The sequence below is a fragment of the Corvus moneduloides genome, chromosome Z (genome assembly GCF_009650955.1).
Source record: "Corvus moneduloides isolate bCorMon1 chromosome Z, bCorMon1.pri, whole genome shotgun sequence".
NCBI lineage: Eukaryota > Metazoa > Chordata > Aves > Passeriformes > Corvidae > Corvus > Corvus moneduloides.
The window spans coordinates 41,393,359-41,412,431 of record NC_045511.1 but is presented as its reverse complement, the minus strand read 5'-3'; the positions used below and the strand labels follow the sequence as shown (position 1 = coordinate 41,412,431).

The following is a 19,073-nucleotide window of genomic DNA, read 5'->3' as shown; positions in this document are numbered from 1 at the left end:
GTGCTAGTAGTTGTCCTATTCTACTCCTGTTTGGATCTCCTTGAATTACTCCTCTTTTCTGGTTCAGCCTTCTAGAAGGGGCACTTGGAAGCACACACTTTTAACAGTCTGCATTTTCCTTTCCAGGAAAGTATTTCTTGTCAGTGTGGCTGATACCTGGTTAGCATGTTGTGAAGGACCATGAAATTTCAAATGTTGTATTAAGATTTATGCAAAGGGTTGATGCCGACACTGAACATCTATGTATAACTACTTTGCATAGGGGAGTATAGTAACTCTTATGTTTAATAACTTTTTTTGAAAGCTAAATGGGTAATTTAGTATGCAAGTGCAAATAAAACTGAGAAACTGGATGGGGAGATGCCTTTCAAGTCCTGTGAAAGGACTTGAAAGTCCAAGTTTCCAGGTCACTCTCATATGCACTGAAACTAAGAAAAGACACATCAATTCTAAATATGTAAAACAAATTTTGTGTGATTGTTTCTTTTTTTTTGCTATGGTGTGACCTGATATATGAAACTAAAGGGGGATAGCAAGACAGTTTGCACTTAAACGCACAACTATGGAAAGCTCAGAATTAAACAGAGCAAGAAACTTCATTATTTCTGTCATATTATGACTTGCAACATCACCAGCTGATTATTTGAAAGTTAGAGCTTGGATTCCAGCATATCTTCTGATTTAAGAAGTCAGAAAAACAAAAATACCAAATGAAAGAAACATAGTCCTTGGGTTGGGGAATGTAGGAACTTTGGGGTTCAGTCTGGACCGGGCGTAGACAGACGGTGACGAGATCTCTATAAGCAGATCTTGGAACATGCGGTTTATTGCAAAGGGCGTGGGTACAGGGGCACTGCTCAGAGCTGCAGCTGGCAGCTCTGAGCAGGCCCAAGAGAGCAAGAGAGTAAGCGGGTAAGAGAGAGAGAGAGCGAGAGGAATGAGAGTGAAGAAGTGTGTGTGAAGAGAGAGTAAGAGTGTGTAAGAGTAAGAGAGAGAGTGAGAGTGTAGAGTGTGTAAGAGTGGAATGGTGAAGTCTTGGTTACAATACAATAAATCATCTTCTGTACTGAATATTCTAATTGTCACTAACCAATCTAATACAAGATACAAATCCTATAGCATTTACATACAGCCTATAAGAGTTCTTATATTACCATAGAGTGTTACATCTTAACTTCTAAAAACTACTCTTTGGACCCCTTCTGCTGAGCTAGTAGGGTCTGCTCTGACCCTTGGACCTGCCTGCAAGCAGAGGGTATTGTTCCATCAAGAGGGGATTACCTTCAGTCGGCCATACCATTGTTTTCCAGTTGTTCAGTAACTAAGATTTGGTATTTCAAAAGTGGCTTTCATTTCGATGTCGCCTGTAGTTTTCATATTCCCAAAATCTTTTGTCAGGCAATCATATTTATAAGGCTTTCCTGTTTCATCTTCCCCAATAGGGGAAAACCACAATTTATCCTCATTTAAAACTTTTGATCACCAAAGAATAGAGTGTTGCTTTATTTCTGTGTCTTCCTACTCTAGTCAGGGTAGTTGTGGATTACATGACACCTCATTAGAGATTAGATTTTATGGGACAGACTAGAGAAGGACACAATTGCTGCAGTTTTTGTTAAATTTCAGTGAAAGTTGCAGTTGTTCAGCTGCCCTTAAAATCAAAGGTGTAATAACCTGATACTTGGTGAGTAAAGTAAATGGAAATCTAAATTATGTGTTTTGTTACATGCATGCTTTTGTATTTTTTCTTCTGTTTTTTAGATGACAACATTTGCAAGGTATTCCTTAGCACAGGGCCCAAATTACTTGAGAATTAGAAGCTTTTACACTTTCCAAACTCCTGGAGTATTCAGAGTCCAATTTCACTAAGACTCAGGATGGTCAACTAGAAGTATCGGACAGATGAGATATCCACACTTGCAGACACACTTGCAATTCTGCACAGATGCAAGACTAGAACTGCTGTAATCCACAAGTGTATTCATCTCACTTTAGACAGGGATTATTTTCTTCTCTAATGTAGCTGTTTGACTCTAGTTGGTTTACATCATCCTCCCCTCCTCTCCCCTCCCCTCCCCTCCCCTCCCCTCCCCTCCCCAAAAACTTGCTTTTGTATGATGTTCCAATTTAAAAAATGGCAGAAATGTCAGATATTTTGCAATAGATTTCTGGGATTTGCATTTGCATTTCTTCCATCATTAACATAGATTAAATGTACCTGGAGCAACAGTCTATGGAAGGGTTAAAATTAGTGGGGGTTTGGAATTAATTGGGGGGGTGTGGATTGATTTCTGTTCGTCATATATATCTTTATTTCAAGTCCAGAGTTCCTACAATATTCAATTACTTTTCTTTATAGCTTTAAATGGAGTGCAGCATCTATTGAGTTTAATTAGTTTCCCTGGAGGCTTGCAGCGTAATGGTACAGTTACTGAAGGAGAGGAGCTTCTAATTGAGGGTATGTTCTAAACAAAGATACATGTAGTTGAATACATCCACTTTCGGGGCTGAGTTAGTTCAATGAGACATTGCCTTATGTTTGGAGATGGATGTGCTGGGGGGTTAATTGACTTGAAGGGTTCCAAGTTAACTTATCTTCGAATTTGTGTGACTCACAATTCCAGTGAGTTAAAAATTTTACCATTAACTTTCAATGGAGAAACTGAGGTACAAGTCAATATCTGACAGCTTGAGTTTTTTATGAAAATGCATGCCAGGCATTAAACCCCACCACCCTGCTGCCCCCCCCCCCCCCCCCCCCCCCCCCCCCCCTCCCCCCCAGCTGCATTCAAATTCAACTACTCAGTGGCTTTGAAATTAACACCTTGGCCTTTGAAGTATTTGAACTACCTTTCAAATTTACTAAGCAGAATGGATCCTGAATAAAGAATCAGTCACTTGCCATCTTTCAGATCTGAAATGTAAAAGAGGCTTTGACTTTGTCCCCATTGCTCACAACAGCTCCATGCAATACTAGACCTGGGGAAGAGTGGCTGTAAAGTTGCGCAGCTGCTAAGGATCTGAGGTTTTGCTAGAGAGATGAACATGAGACAGCAGTGTTCCCAGGTGGCCTAGAAGGTAAATCACGTCCTGGCTAATATCAGCAATTGTATGGTCAGCAGAACTAGGGAAGGGATCATGCCCCTGTATTCAGCACTGGTGAGGCCACACCTCAAATCCTGTGTCCAGTTTTGGGCCTGCCACTCACTACAGGACAGACATGGAATGTGTCCAGAAAAGGGCAAAGGAGATGGTGAAGGTTCTAGAGCACAAGTCCTGTGAGGAGCGGCTGAGGAAGATGTGGGTATTTAACCTGGAGAAAAGGAAGCTGAGGGGAGACCTTACTGCTCCCTAGAATACCTGAAAAAAGTTGTAGTGGTCAGTCTCTCACATAACATGTGATAACACTTGTGGGAACAGTCTTAAGTTGTGCCAGGAGAGGCTTAGATTGAATATTAAGGAAAAGTTATTCACCAAAAGGTTGCCAAGCACTGTAATAGTCTGCCCAGGGAAGTGGTGGAGTTACCATCCCTGGAGGTATTTAGAAGACAGGTAGATGTGGCACTTGGGGACATATTTTAGTGGTGGGTTTGGCAGTGCTGGGTTAATGGTTGGATATGATGATCATAGAGATCTTTCCCAACATTCTATTGTTTTATGACTTTGTGATTCTATGGTTAATGTATGCTAACCTAGCAAACCTGAAAACTTCTGCTGTAATGTTTTGGCACTAACATTGTCATTGCAGCAGGTGTATGATCTTCAGGCAGATCATAATTGCAAAGAACCATCAGCAGGGCATTCTGGAATAATAGTTGAAGAAAAGTATACATGTGAATATGTGTGTTTTCACACTAACTTCTCTTGATCTGTTTGCTAGTACATATGTGAAGATCTGTATATTGATAATTTCCTTCAGGAATCTGTTTCACAAAATTGTATTGGATGATGAAGTAGTCTGCATAGAACAGTAAAGGGAAAGCATGTTGTGATTGGTGAAGAAAGAGGGTTTCGCCTATTATCTTGATAATCCAACCATTTGGGAAATATGAGAAGGAGCTCTTATGAAGTTATCTGCTATATTTTAGATATGAATTATTGCTGTGGTCTGTCACACAGGGAAAAACTTAAAAGAAGAAATTAAACCCCAACAATAAATAAAAGGGACTTACCTAGAATGTTTTTTATTTTCCAATAACTTTTGTTGAGAAGCATAAAGCTCTTTTGAGATTCTCATTTTTCAGCACAAATTCCCACTAGACCAACAAACAATGTGTTACTATAATTTTCAGCCTTTTCTTTTTGGGGTTATTAATTACAAATTTTTAAGTTCTTTTTTTTCTCTAGCCCCCATCTTAAGTGGTTCTGCTAGTTATTTAACATCAGTTAGTCCATATTAAAATGCCACTTTTCCTAAATATAAATTCATTATTCTGCCTGTCATAGCAAGCAGTAAAATAAGATGAAATTAAGTGCTGTCTCTTGATGTCTGCTCCTAACCATCTCATAGCCAAAATCAGATATTGCAAAATATTTGGATCTCAAATGCTTTCATTTTTCAACACAACTTAGATACCTAACTACCCCTGATGACTAGGGCTTTTGGCTACAAAATGCAGAGACAGATCCCTAGCTCCATATTTAGACATCTAAAGGAGGAAGGTGATTTTCAGAAACACACAGCCATTTTCAATAGGACTAAAAGACACTTGGTACTTCTGAGAAACATGCAATCCCGTGAAGTTTAAGTAAAGGTTGACTTTGACTTATTTGTACCTTGCCGCTGCTCTAAGAAGGATAGCAATGTATTTCCTCCTCTGAAAAGTGTACCTGAAATACCTTAGGGATAATGATGCTTTCTGCAATATTAAACTGGCTATTTGGGGAAGGAGACTTTCCTGTGAACAAACAGAACTATTGTAAAAATGAGTCACTAAAGCTTCTTTTAAAAGCAAAGGAACATGATAATGCAAAAATTTGATGTAGAAGGTCATAGTTAATCTAACATCACCTTTCTGGAGAAGTTCGCACTGACTGGAAAATGGGGTAGGGTAACCCCCATTTTCAAAAAAGGAAAAAGGAGCCTCAGGATCCACAGGCTGGTCAGTCTCACTTCCGTGCCCATCAAGATCATGAAGTATATCCTCCTGGAAACTATGCTTAGGCACACGAAAAATAAGGAGGTGCTCGTTGACAGTGAACATGGCTTAACTAAGAGCAAATTGTGCCTGACAAACGTGTGGGGCCTCTAGGGTGGGGTTACAGTGTTGGTGGATAAGGAAAAAGCAATTGACACCATTTACTTGGACTTACGCAAAGCATTTTACAATTTCCCACACAACTTCTTTCTCTCTAAACTGGAGAAACATGGATTTGACACATGGACCGCTTGTTGGATAAGGAATTGGCTGGATGGTCACACTCAAAGAGCTGTGGTCAATATCTCAATGTCCAAGTGGAGAGCAGTGACGAGTGGTGTCCTCAGGGGCTGGTATTGGGACCGGTGCTGTTTAACAGCTTTGTTGGTGACAGGGACCATGGCATGGAGTGTACCGCCCAGCAAGAATGCTGACAGCACCAAGCTGTGTGGTGTGGCCAGCATGCTGGAGGGAAGGGATAGCATCCAGTGGGACTGTGACAGGCTTGAGAGGGGGACCCATGTGAAACTCATGAAGTTCAACAAGGCCAAGTGCAAGGTCAGGGCAATCCCAGGCACACATACAAGAGTAATCCAGTGCAAGGAGCAGTTAACATGGCTCAGTTTAACATTTGCTGCTAATATCAAGAAATGCCCTTTAATACTTACCTGTTCTCTTGGGGCAAATTTAAACTGTGGTATTATTCTAATGTACATAAGTAGCATCTTCTCCTTGCAAGCAAAAAACCCCAAACTCACCGCAACCAACTTTGAAGAAATTCTTAGTAGTTTTAAAATTCCATAACTTTGGTCAAAGGACTGAGAAACCAGGTATTAAGGATTTCAGGCCTGTCAGAAGCTTCTTCCAATAAGAGGGCTTCTGTCATTCACAGTTGGGCACGTTCAAGTTTTCCTGCATTACTTACCTTCATGCTGACAGCTTGAGTGTCTCAGGGGACTGTGGGATTTTCTTTCCCCTTTTTTTCCTTTCAAAGTGTTTGGAGTGTCAGAGGGAGCTGAGGAGCAATGTGAAGGAGTGAGAATGAGATGGTTTTTTTGGTGTTTCAACTACTGTCTATTAAATTTCAAACAAAATATTGGCAATTTGTTAAGCTTTCCCTCCCTAACTAATATTTAAAAGCATTCAATTAAGACTGTATAATGTGTTCAATGAGTTAAACCACCCCATGGTATTAGAAAAATATTACATATATAAATAAAATACATCAAAGCATTAAAAAGCTATTACACACTCCGAACATAAAATGGCAGAATAATGATGGATCCTGCCATGCAGCAAACATATTCAAAAATATTATCTTCCTGGTAATGAAATGCCATCCGTTTCATTTTAAGCTAAATACGTTAGACATATCAGTGGAGTCTGTGCTGACACAGCAGCGAGTTGAAATTGAAAATCTGAAATTATATATATGATTGGACACAGTGTTAAAGTAATTTATAGGAAAAACCACAAATGTGCTGGGTCTGCACCTTTTCGTGAACTCATTTTAGAGAATCAGATAGAGGAAAACTCTACCATTTCTAATGTGCAGTAGAATGGCAGCTCGCCAGGACCCCAATATATTCAGTATGAGGGGCAGGAAGAATAGGAGAGAAAGAAAGAGGCTAGTGAGACTTGATTCAAATTACAACAATTCTGCATAAGCCATCAAGAAAATGGCATTCGTTTTCATTGCTCTGACCTAATATGATATAGCAGCTGTAGGAACTATATTAGCTATCAAGACAAGAGAGAGATAACGGGGAAACATTTAGAGAGGAACATCAGGATAGGGCTAATTTCAGCTCAGCTGCAGATGCTTTGCATACTTTGCCATGGAGAGCAGAGTGGCAGCAGGAATCATTATGACGGTCATCTGATACCCAAAGTTTAGGCTGAATTCAGTTTCTGCTGACTGGAATGGAGCCTCAGTTATTACAAACACACACACGCATACACACGCACACACCCCCCTCCCCTTGACGTGCACTGACAATTTCCCCACTCTCATAAGTCTTTTAGTCTTCCTGGCTGTCTCCGCTTCAGTCAGCTAAAGAAAACCAAAGAAACAACGAGCATCAGAGAAGGTTTTTTCCTTGGAACAGCTCTCTGAGCCTTACTTTCAAGTATCTTTTACCCTATTTCATGTAGTTCTTTCCTGAAAATACTTTTCATTTGTTCTGGGAAAAGAATTGAAGGAAGAGGCAGGAATTTACTATTAATATATAGATGCAGTCCTAGAATTACTATTACAGTTGTTAACATGATGATTTATAGCTTTATATTTATTTATTTCTTGTTAATCAGAAATAAGGTAATTGGTGTGATGTGAAATACAGATAGATGTCTTCACAGAGCACTTACTTTCTAAGCAGATCAGACACACAAGTAATTTTGGGCTTTTATGTTAATATCTTACTTTATCTCCAACAAATATCCTAGATTTGCCATATTTTTTAGAGCACCATTGTTCTGATTAGGCTTCAGGGTGACCTGGTTGAGGCCTTCCATTACCTGAAGGGAGTCTGCTGGAAAAATTGATAGAGATGTTTTCCAGACTTGTAGTGACAGGACTTGCCCAGATCAAGTCCACCCTTCTGGAAACTTCCTCCAGAGAATCCAGGAATGATCTGTATCATATTTGTACCTTATCTATAAATCAGATTCTGCTTCACAGCTCCTGTTTGATGACTTCACTTCTAGTTCCACACTGTGTCGGGTTCCCTCTTCACACTGTTGGGACATGACTTTCAGTCCCCAGGGGTTCTCACCCAGGTTGGATCCCAGAGGCACATTTCTAGTTTGAATTTGGGATCTTTAGAGATCTGCTTTAGAGTGTTCCTGTGCACTTCCTTTCAATTTTCTCAAGGAAGATATCACAGCACTTTTCATTTGAGAAGTCCCTCTGATAATGATATAATGAGAAAAAGATAACTTCATCTTAAATGGCTTATTCTCTAGCTTTCCTGTTTTTTTTTTTTTCTTTTTTTCTTTTTTTGGTCTTTTTTTTTTTTTTTTAAATTTGTTCCAAGGACAAAGTTCGTGGTCCAAATGGGAAACTTTTACACTTTCTGAGTATGACTCTCTACCTGGGTATCCTTGCTAAGCCTTCAGAAGGGCTGATGCTGACTGGAGCTTTTTCCTAATTTCACAAGGCTGCTTTGCGGGCAGTTCTGTCCTGAAGAAGCTATGAAATAGAAACAGGGTACATAAACGAAGTTAGCATACATCTCAGAGCTACAGTGTAGGACAACATTTCAGCACGTTCCTGTTTCTATTACTGCTACTGACAAAAATATTTCCTTCGCTACATTTCCTTGAATATTATTGTCAATGCTAAAGGTATTTTGAAATAAAATATTTGAAGAGCAAGAAGGAATTGTGTCTGTCTCTCTTGGTTCTGATTATGTTTGTCCCAGAATATTTAAGAAATGCGAAGACTCCTACTCACTGCTACATTTACATTATTTGGTGTTCACAATAATAAAATGAAGGCCATTGCTTTCAGCAGTTCACCTGGGTTCCCTCACTGAAATGCTTTCTGGATATGCCATCTGATATTTGTAGGAAGAAGGATTGAAAACACAGTGTTTCTTCCTGGTAATTACTTACTAAACAGAATTAATTCAGTACAGCTGATGTTCAAGGAGATTAAACTTAGTGAAGGATTACAAATCTGTAATCAGCATTTTACAACCTATGTATGTGCTGGTGGATTTGTATACACAAGATGCAAGGATCCAACTGCTGATTTTTGTTCTTTAAGGATTATTGAATGAGTTTTCTGTTGGGAAACGGGAGGTCTCTGATTCTCTCTGTCAGGCTGGTGATGGGTCATGATTTTGCTGTTTATTCTGCTACTATTATTATGTTTCATGATGACTTGGCCTGCAGGCTTAAAGGCAAGCATCATATTTCTTTGCAAACAACAAATTTCTTGCATTCACTGTGAAGCTAACATTGGTTTAGCAGTCAGGGATTTTAACAAAATACAGCTCAAATCAGTACAATGAGTAGGGATGATGATGCACAGAATTAGATGTTTCGGCAAATTAGTCAGCAACTTACAGAACTGAACATCACTACTCCTCTATGGGATGTCAAGAACACTATGAAAAGTGAAGAAGAAATATGCTAAGGTGGTCTACTGCAATCCCACAGTAGGGTATTATCAGGCAAAGAACAGAGAGAATCACTGTTGAGATATCTAGACAGACTTACTTTCTGATAATCATTATTAGCTCAGTTACCTTTCTTTCATTGAATAACTGTTTCATTGGATACTACTTTAATTACACCACCATAACTGAATTGGCAAAGTTATTCAGACTGCAGACAATTTACAGGCAGTTTTGAAAATGATGTTAAACTGCAGTAAATTAATCTTGTAAATGTGCCCAAACTATTTTTATGTCTGAAGATAAAATAAGAAAGCTAGTAAATTATTTGGACACCCTAAAACAACTACATACACTTGAGAATCGGAACAAGTCTTCAATTTTGTATCTTTTCCTGAGATTTGTTTTGGATGTCCAGGCATGGTTTCAGAGGGCTTCTGCCAAAATATTGGAACAGATCCTTATCTCCTCTATACTGTCATAAACCCTGGACTATCCTGTTGATTTCAAGGAAGTTATTGCTGGTTCATACCAGTGCATGTAGCTCAGAATGTCAGAGCTCTACTGATATGGATAGTATTCAGTTTAGATGAAAGTGTCATTACAAGGTTGTGTAACTTTCCTGTTGTAAATCAGAATATTTGTGCTATGTGCTGATTAGCATTTCTCCTTGTAAGGTGTGGTAATGTTACTGGTGCTGTACTTGCTACCCATGTTCCAGTTTTGCTCTCAGTTTTGCCAGGGATGCTCTCAGGTAACTGCATTCATATTGGACCAACTGTTGCATTAAATCTGAACATGATATTAGAGATTGGGTACACTAAGCCAAATCAATTGTTATTAACAGAGTTAGTTATTGTTAGTATGAAAATAATTACCAAGAGAGTTTCATGAAAACAAAAATGAGCATAAACTTTGCCCTCCATAAATGTGACGGCTGGTAAGACAGGCAAGCCCCTACATCTATGGGACAGACTGTCTTTTCTCACAGACACCATATCACCGAACAGAAATGCAGTTATCGTTTACAACTTTTCTGTATTTTCATTAAAAGCTTCTCATATGCTTGATATTTCAAATTCTGACAGGCAGTAAATGAGACAGACAATCTGTAGCAAGATTTAGACAGAGGCAAGTCCCTTTCCTAAAGGTGTAGTAATAGTAATAGGAATAGGAATTAAGGTTGTTAATCTGGCTGTAGTGGGAGCTCCACAGCAACAGAAAAAAGCCCCAAAAACCTGTAGGTGGTTCTCTTTAGCTGGTAGAATGCAACATCAGAATCCATGTGGATTTTTTTTACTCCTGAGCTGGTGCTTAGTGCACTGTAAAAAAATTCTGCTTCTTTGTCCCATTTAATAGACAGCAGAAACCCCAAATGTCTTGTCTAGAAATGCCTGATAAGAGGAGGGTGTTTTTTCTGCAACTAAATGAATAGAATTATCTTGAACAAACCCAAATGTCATCAGTGACAAATCTCGATAAAGATGTGATGTAGGGCTTTCCTCATGTTTTATGGCAATTTGCATCATTTATGGCAGACTCGTAATGATGCAAGTAGCCATCAAGTAGGATATTTCAGGCCATTGAAATATCATAAAACTGCAGGAGAAATAAATTATCATCCCAGAGCTTTGTACTCAAATGGCTGTTGTGAAGAATGAACGTAAACCAGTCACAAAGGTTCCACAAGTTTCCTGGGCACCATGCCAGCCAGAAATTATTTCATTACAATAATTCTTTGTTGCTGCCAAAAAAGTAGACAAAAGAAAAGCTCATGTATTATATTGATCAGGCTGAATCAAAAAGCTTGTATGAGCTGGGATTTAAAAAGCGAGAGAAAAGGAAAGGGAAAATAAGAATGATATTATTGAACACAGAACTATAATTTTGTAGTTTTTTTGTTATTACTTGTTTTCTCATTTCAGTAAGAGTTTAAAATCTTTTTATCAAGGTCTGAAATGAATGTATTTGACCAAATGAGAGAACAGATAATGCCTTTTTCACGGAATAAACTTTTGACACCTATTTGTAAGAATCAAGCTTGACTCTACACTATAGTCTCTGACTTTATTAACGTTTTTTTCTTCTACTCATTATGCACTTCAGATATAATTTAAAATTTATATGAATTACAATGAATTATGATTACATTATTTTAATTTTTAATTTTAATCTGAAATGGATAAATTTGTCATAAAATATGTTCAAATATATCTATTTAGGCCAAGAAGGCCTATTCTGTGTGCTGATAGTTTACTGTTTTGCCTCCTTTCCTTTACTACTCTTCTTCACCTAGGAGCCTGATTCATTTGTGGGTGCTACATGTCCTCTGTTCTAGGCAAAATTGACAGAGATCACACCATTCTCTTAGCTGTTTTTAAATTTTCCAGAGAAGGTAGTTTGATTGCTTCATTAACTGCTTAGGAACCTTACATTTTTTACAATTCATCAGTACCTTTTCCATGCACCGACAGACACATACAGTGTTAAAGCCATATAAAAGAAATCATGTTATTCCTCCCTGTGTCCTTCAGAACCCCAATGTTCTGCAAGTATGTACTATAAAGTCTACGCATTTTGGTACCCATTTATTTGAAGTTATTCAAAAGTCCTCTGCACATAGTCCTGGGCAATTGCCCGTGGACAAAAATATCCAAGACCAAGCAGTCCTGTTGGAGCAAGCTGGTGATCCAGTTGACATCCAGAGATCCCTTCCAATCTCAACCATTCCATGATTATGTGGTTTGAATATTTGTTCATCATGAACATACCTCAAAGATGGTTAACAGAATGGTTCCATAAATGGGAAAATATGTAAATAGCAAGGAGTGGCAAGAGTAGAGGGACAGATCTTGGAGCAGGCCATCCTGTCAGCTTGAGTATGACTCATATACTAAGTGTTTGAAACAAATGTATTTCTGGAACATTCAGCTCTCTGCTGACTGATATTAATCTGTTGTCTTCAGCTGTGAAAAATATAGACTGTGAAAAGTCCAGAGTTCCCCAACCATCGCGATGCTGCCTCCTAATTATGCCTTGGCTCTGGTGCATGTAACGGTCTATGGATGAAGCCAGCAGAGCAAGAAAGGTGAACCTGTGCTATGTAGATCTTATGGTGCAGCATGTGTGGTCACCCAGCCTTACTGTACCCCATTTTCCCTTCCCAGGGAAATGAGAGGTACACAGCTGGCTTCCTCTCTAGCACAGCAGGCTAAGAAATTCCTATGCTGCATAGGTAACTAGGAAACCTTGAGCATCTTGAAACACCTTGCAGGTGGCAGGTGTCTGGCTGCTGCTGTTAGCATAGGAGGGCACTGCAGTTCTGCAGGGTTGAGAAATCTGTGAAACAGCAGAGCACTTCTATCTCAGTGTTACAAATGGCTGAACCATGAAGCTAAGTACAACCTGCCCAACAAGGTCTGTGGCAAGGATATGAACCTGAGCCTACAAAGTACTTGGTAACATCAGCTCAGAAACTGTATGCGCAGGAGATGTTGAAACATCTTCGTTTTTCTGAAAAGAATTATTTCAAAAAAGGAAAAAAAAAAAGCAAAATCTAATATAAAAATACTTCTTTTGTCTGTGATTTTTAAAAGAAAAACTGTCATTAAAGAGTAACAAAAGGAATCCAGTGTAGTCTATTTGGAAAATAAAATTTCCAAGCAAAATTTTTAACATTTCTGTCTTCAGCTTTGATGCACCAAAAGGAGTTTAAAATAATTTTATTTTCACTCTTCCTTCCATAATGTAGAAGTAATCTGGCTATTTATTTATTTATTTTTATCTATGAGCATTCTTATAACCTTATCTTTTTGAAATGATCACAGATTTGTTTTTCTTTCAGATTAGATGAAAGTTTGAAAGGGCATTTGTAAAGGTTTTGTATTCTCCACAAGAATGCTTCCATTTGATGGGATATCTGAGATGGCTTGATTATTAACATCAAAAGAAAAATTGAATTATGGACAAATAATTTTCATATTTATAAATGATAGAAGAATTTTTTTGGGGAGGAAATACCTAATTTCCCAGTAGCATTAAATGCTGGAGGATAATATTAAGGCAAAGGTTTTAGAGAAATTAAGAAAATTTAGATACAAGCCAAACCCCATCATCCGTAAGATAAATATAATTGAATTTTCATATGTAAGTCATATATAGCCTAATTTAATTAGAAAAAGCCTGAGCAGTTCACTAACTGTAGTGACAAGGAAGCAAATGAAAGGCAGTTTTCTGTAATTGTATTCTATATAGTATTGCATTTTGTCCTGAAACCATGTCTATTACTTTTGTAGAAACCTTTTTCCAGATGAGATGCAAACTGCCAGGAACTTATTAGGGCTGTTCCACATTGGATCTTCCCTCTTTATTTCCTTGTAATTTTTTCTGAGAGAAAAATATTTTTTGACTTGTGGTGCTAGTAACAGGGAATACATTTTCTATTTAGTGGCATTAATTATGTCCAAGGCTGTACAATTTCAAACTGGTTTTTCACATTTTCATTTTCTTGTGTTGCAATTGTGTGTAGTTTACCAGTGTTCTTAAGTGTTAGTGATTTCAGACACTACTTAGACGTTTTTTTTTTGTGTCTTACTGAGAACCAGTAGCATAATCTCTAAGCTCAAATTCAAGTTAAATGACCAGCAAGTGCAAATTTAAGAAACATCAGGGTAGTCCTCTTTTCTCATGCTGGTGCATGCTGTTTCCTCTTTCTGACAATAAGTGTGGTATTCTCTTTAAAGCAATTTCTTATTCTGGACTGCCTTACAGGGTAAAAGTTATTATTTTGTTATTTTTCTTTTTATCATTGTTATTCCCTTATACACCCCCTCATGACACAGGGTTTCAACTGTGTTTGCAGAATATGTGAGTTCAAACCTCTTCAATTAATCAGCATTTTAAGATGTCCTGAATCACTTTTTTAGATCCATTCAATGTTTATGGACTTCTCAGCAAAGGGTAAACTGCTCAAGTAAAGAGACAAGACTGAAAAAGTTCTTTCACACAGATAGCAAGAAAGAAGAAATACTCTATCTAAGATGAGTATGTTGTAGAACTGCAGTGAGGGAAATTATTTTAAAAGTGAGAGATGACCTTTGGAATCCAATTTAAGACCAGAAAAGGAGTCAAAATGGGAGGAGAGGATGGAGGGAACAACTCTATGCTATTGTCTGTAATAGTAAATGAAATGTCTGTTACATGTTAAATCTTGATTGTAATTTTCCCTCTTTTGCTAGTGATAGCAAGTTATTGTAATAATGGAGAAGAAGAGCAAGGCAGGAGATATCATCCCTATCCCTGCAGACCAAACCTCTCAGTTCAAGTCACAATATGAGCCAATCCAGAATGGAGAGCTGGATCCAGGATTTCCAGTACCTACTGGTCTGCTCTAGTAACTCTTTTTTCTTGAGCAATGGAATGTCCCCATTCAGAGCACAAGTACAACAAGACACCAGACGAGTGCAAGCAGCTGGCATTCCTTCATCCCTTCCTGATCAGCCTGGAGAAGAAAGCAATAAATGTTAATGGTGTGTGAGCTTTCTTACTGGGACTTCTGGGTTTTCCTGAACCCAATAGGCTGCTGACAAAACAAATCTCTGCTAAAGGCAGTACTTATTTCAAATAATCACAGATTTTGCTGAGATCTCTCTTTCTGAATGCTCTTACATGCAGAGCATCTGAGGGATGAAAACAGGGTGAGTTTTAGGAAAAATGTAATACACATAAAGATGCAAAACACATCCTTGTGTTGTGTTCCTGAAATACCATGGTTCAGCAGTATCATTCAGTCTATATGGAATAAACCATGCAGAATTCATGGTGGCCTGTATTCTGAACCAAGACTTTACCTTTCTTTCTGTTAAACTGAGATTCTCTCAATTGTTTCCTTTAGTTTCAAAGACAGGATCTTTGTTTTTAGTTCCACAGTCTTAACCCAATCTTACTGAGTGAAATAATATCCCAGCATACTTCTAAGCATGAGGCCAGAATAATATTTAATAATTTCATAATTCAGTATTTATTTGTTACAAGCATCTTTATTTTGTAGTAAATCCCACAGATCACAACTGAAATCAGGGCCAAGTTTTATTTAACACTGTGCAGTTTTTAAAGGCAATCTCTGCTTGGAAGGACTTAATTCATATCCATTAAAATAGTAAGAGCCAGCTTCTAGAGCTGATCATCTAGCCTGGGCAGAGATGAGATAAATTGTTGATGTCCTGATGTTTTTGTGACAGTGGATTGTCTGTGCTCAGGCTTCATTTACAAGACAATTCTGTCTGTTTTAAAAGCCCGTTTGAGTCCTTACAGCTCTGACATGACTTATTTGCTGCTTTTATAACCCCATATTTTTGTATATAGGGACATTTTTGCAGTAGTTGTGTGGAAGATGTAAACACTTTTGACCCTTGATTTGTGCAGAGGCCTCTCTGGACTAAAGTGATATTGCTCCTATGGCATGGTATAGAATTGAAGTACAAGAATATTTAACATTCTATAATGAACCAAACTATATTTAGCATTCAGGTGATCTTTTATCTTCTCACAGTGTTTGTGACTCTTAAAATTAAAATAGCTCTCACAGTGATAGCTTGCCTTTAATTATTATTATTATTATTAATTACTATTTTATATCTCTATTATTTCAGAAAATTCACGATAGTTTACTGCACTGTTGCAGGCAGTTTTACAAGCAAAGGTTCTTGCTTGTCTGTTTCTTGCATTCCGTTAAATATTTCTTATTCCTTCAGACTGTTCTATAAGGACCATTTCACTGTCCCCTTTGGCTTCTGCATCTTGCTTCCAGCATGAACAGACAGGTAATAACCATTCAGCGGGGCCATTACCTCTTCTAAAGACTATTATGAAAATGGTCATTATACATAATGGAGATTATTACAGGCAACTTGAGATTTTTTTACATACATCACTACAATAATAGGTGGCCCTTTTTAGACTTACATATTGGTGGGAATAATAGTAGGGCACAAAACACATGGCAAATGTTGCTTTTTATCAAAACTTTTTTAGCTTTTAATGTATTTTTTTCTAGATTCTTGTGATATTTACAAAACTTCTGTGAACACCACCTCTTGGGAAGTTTACCAAACTAGAAGTGTAAAAATGAAGAGTTACAAGTTTAGAAGGTAGGTGAGGTATATCTTTTTCTTAAAAATCTATGAAATTATCAGCAAAAAAAAGAGCAATATTTTAATACAGCAGGTTTCCAGGCAGGTATATAATTACCGAAACAGCAAAACCTCTATTTTTAAAGAATTGCAAGCTGATCCCCTATCGAAAAAGAGACCATATGAAACCACTACTTTTCTTTTTACTGTAGCATTTGTTTTCCAATTTATCATATTCCTTTTTCACTTCAAGTTTGAAAAGCAAAATCTTATCGAATTCAAGGATTATCTGCAGGGGACTCAAACCTAAACCTTGAAGAGAGATGTCTTTTCATTCCTGTAACTTTCACTTACTATCCACATCAGTTACAAGCATATCGTGTATAAAACTCCTTCCATATAATCTGACCTACTGCTAAGAGAAATACCAAACAAACCAAAGTGGGTTCTCTTCTTGGGTTTGGCATAAATTTTACAGATAAATAGACTGGGTGGTGAGGGTGAAGAGGTGGTGATCTTTTTTTCTAGATTATTCATGATTCTCCCCCAGAAGAAACTGGTGTTATTTGTAGCCACCCTTTGAAAGATTCTGTGTTAGCAGGCACAGCTCCAGTGTGCCAGATTTATTTGTAACTATCTCTCTATTCCTCTCAATTCTACCCAGTATTTAAATCACAGTTCAAAGTAACCCTCTGCTAATAAGAACTGTGTTGATATGGGATTTTTATGAGTATTTTCCTTGTCTTGATTATACCTGCTTCATGTTGATTATATGCCTTTCTTCTTAAAGAACATTCTCTCTTTCTTTTGGGATATATGCGCTCTCTACTCTGCTTCTAATAATGGCATTTTTATCATTTGAAGGAAAGTTCCCCATTGCATTGCTCATCTCACAGCTTTTGTTTTGCCGAAGTGTTGCATCCTTGTCTAAGTCTCACTGTCTCTTTCTGGAACAGCTCTGGCAAACAGGAGAGCACTGACCTTTGAAATGTGTATGGACAGGCAGTGGTAGAAGAACTCAGGCAGTAACAACCACAGCCAAAACGATGACCAGAAGACAGATTCTGTCCTGCAATATGTTTTCCAGGATCCTGCTTAACAATGGAGACTTTTTTTTCACCCCTTCAGAGCTCTTTAATGCCCAACTTATATAGTTACTAGGAAAGGCTACTGCCTTTCCTAGCCTTTCAGTAACCAATCGGAAAATGATGAGAATATAAATGTGTGCATAGCTTGCAGAGGGGCAGAAACAAGGACCCCTGACACAACTTTTGTGGCTTGTGCAGTGCACCTGAGTAAGAACAAGGCTCTTCTGAGCAATGACAACTTCTATGCCATCCTGTGACTCACCTGTTACAATAACGTTTTTAAGAATTGCCGTCCTCTGGTAGAGCCAACAGTTCTTCCTTTTTCTTCTCAGCTGTCCTTCAGGCATCAAACATATGATGATGGTTGTGTATCCAGCTCTCACTGAGTGCAGGTGTTCAGGAGCTCAGGTCTTTTCTGTATTAAAATCTCACCATTTGTGGCATCCTGTTACCCAGGACCTTTGATGTTAGTAAGCTACTGTGTCAAGTGGCAGCAACTGACCAAAAAGAGCTCTTTGGCTCAAAACACCACTGAAAAAAGAAGTCTGAAGATAATCAGAAAACATTTCTGGTTTGGGACCGGTTGCTTTAAATCATTGGAATCTGTGATTAGCCAGACAAGATGATAGCATGTGCCAAGAATAATATTTCAGTCATATAATATTATTATTGGTTATGCATTCATACTTTTTCCCCCCAGTATATGTAGGTGTCAGATATGACAGATTTTGAGCCTCATTCATATCTAGCACTGAGAAACTCTCTCTGCAAGAAAGCAATGACATTAAACTTAAGTAAAATTCAACTGCTCTCTGAGACCTGTGCTTGTAGGTACAGGGAATTAAGTCGTTGTGGCAGCTTGGAAGTCCTTTACTATCCCATCATGCCAAACCTTTTGACATTAACAAGGACTTGGTCTGGGTGTGTGATTTCTCTCAAGTGAAAAAAAAATTGTCAACAATTAGCAGTACCTGCACTGATTTAGATTACCTGAGAAGGATTGCCATGCTTAAAATCACATCCAGGAACCTGTTGTGCTACTTCTATGTCACTTCTTTGCCTTATTTACAGCAGCAAAAGGGGTGAGTGGAACAGGAGGAGTAATAGGAAGTTTCTTGATAACGTTAACATTAGCGAGACCTTTTTTACTGTTGCCAGAGCCTCTGAGGGATTTAACTGCATGAAGTCCAGGAACTGTCACTTCACTTGGCACTGCCATTTCTACAGTGGCTTGTAGGTTTTCTTGAAAGGGAGAATTGAAATGTACAGTGGGAAGGGAATTTAAATAGAAAAAAGATTTATTATTATTATTATTATTATTATTATTATTATTATTATTTCTAATCTTACCTATTCAAATTATTTGCCAGCTTGGGTCTACAGGAAAAAGTGCTTAACTGGCTGGACTGCCAAGCCCCACTGTCCCTTACACAGTGGTTGAGTTAGGAGCTGTAAACGCTTAGCAATATGTGAATTTGATAGTTTGCAGCATCTTTTGACTCTGAGGGAACAAAAAGGTAGAAGGGGGAGGGGGGGGGAATGGGAAGGGAGAGAGAGAGAAAGCCTGCCAGCTATTTGTGAAGTAAATGTTCCCAT

The 19,073-nt window shown here is 38.1% G+C and overlaps 1 long non-coding RNA gene across 4 annotated transcripts in view; it reads left to right on the top strand.

The window, feature by feature from the left end:
* Positions 1–19,073, top strand: part of LOC116438320 — a 118,062-nt gene that overhangs the window by 83,663 nt on the left and 15,326 nt on the right. For 3 of the 4 annotated variants that reach the window (XR_004237674.1, XR_004237673.1, XR_004237675.1), the window contains one exon: positions 16,314–16,407. The exons of the other annotated variant lie outside the window; for it this stretch is intronic. This is a non-coding gene — a long non-coding RNA (uncharacterized LOC116438320). The remainder of the gene's footprint in view (positions 1–16,313; positions 16,408–19,073) is intronic. 4 annotated transcript variants of the gene reach the window in all.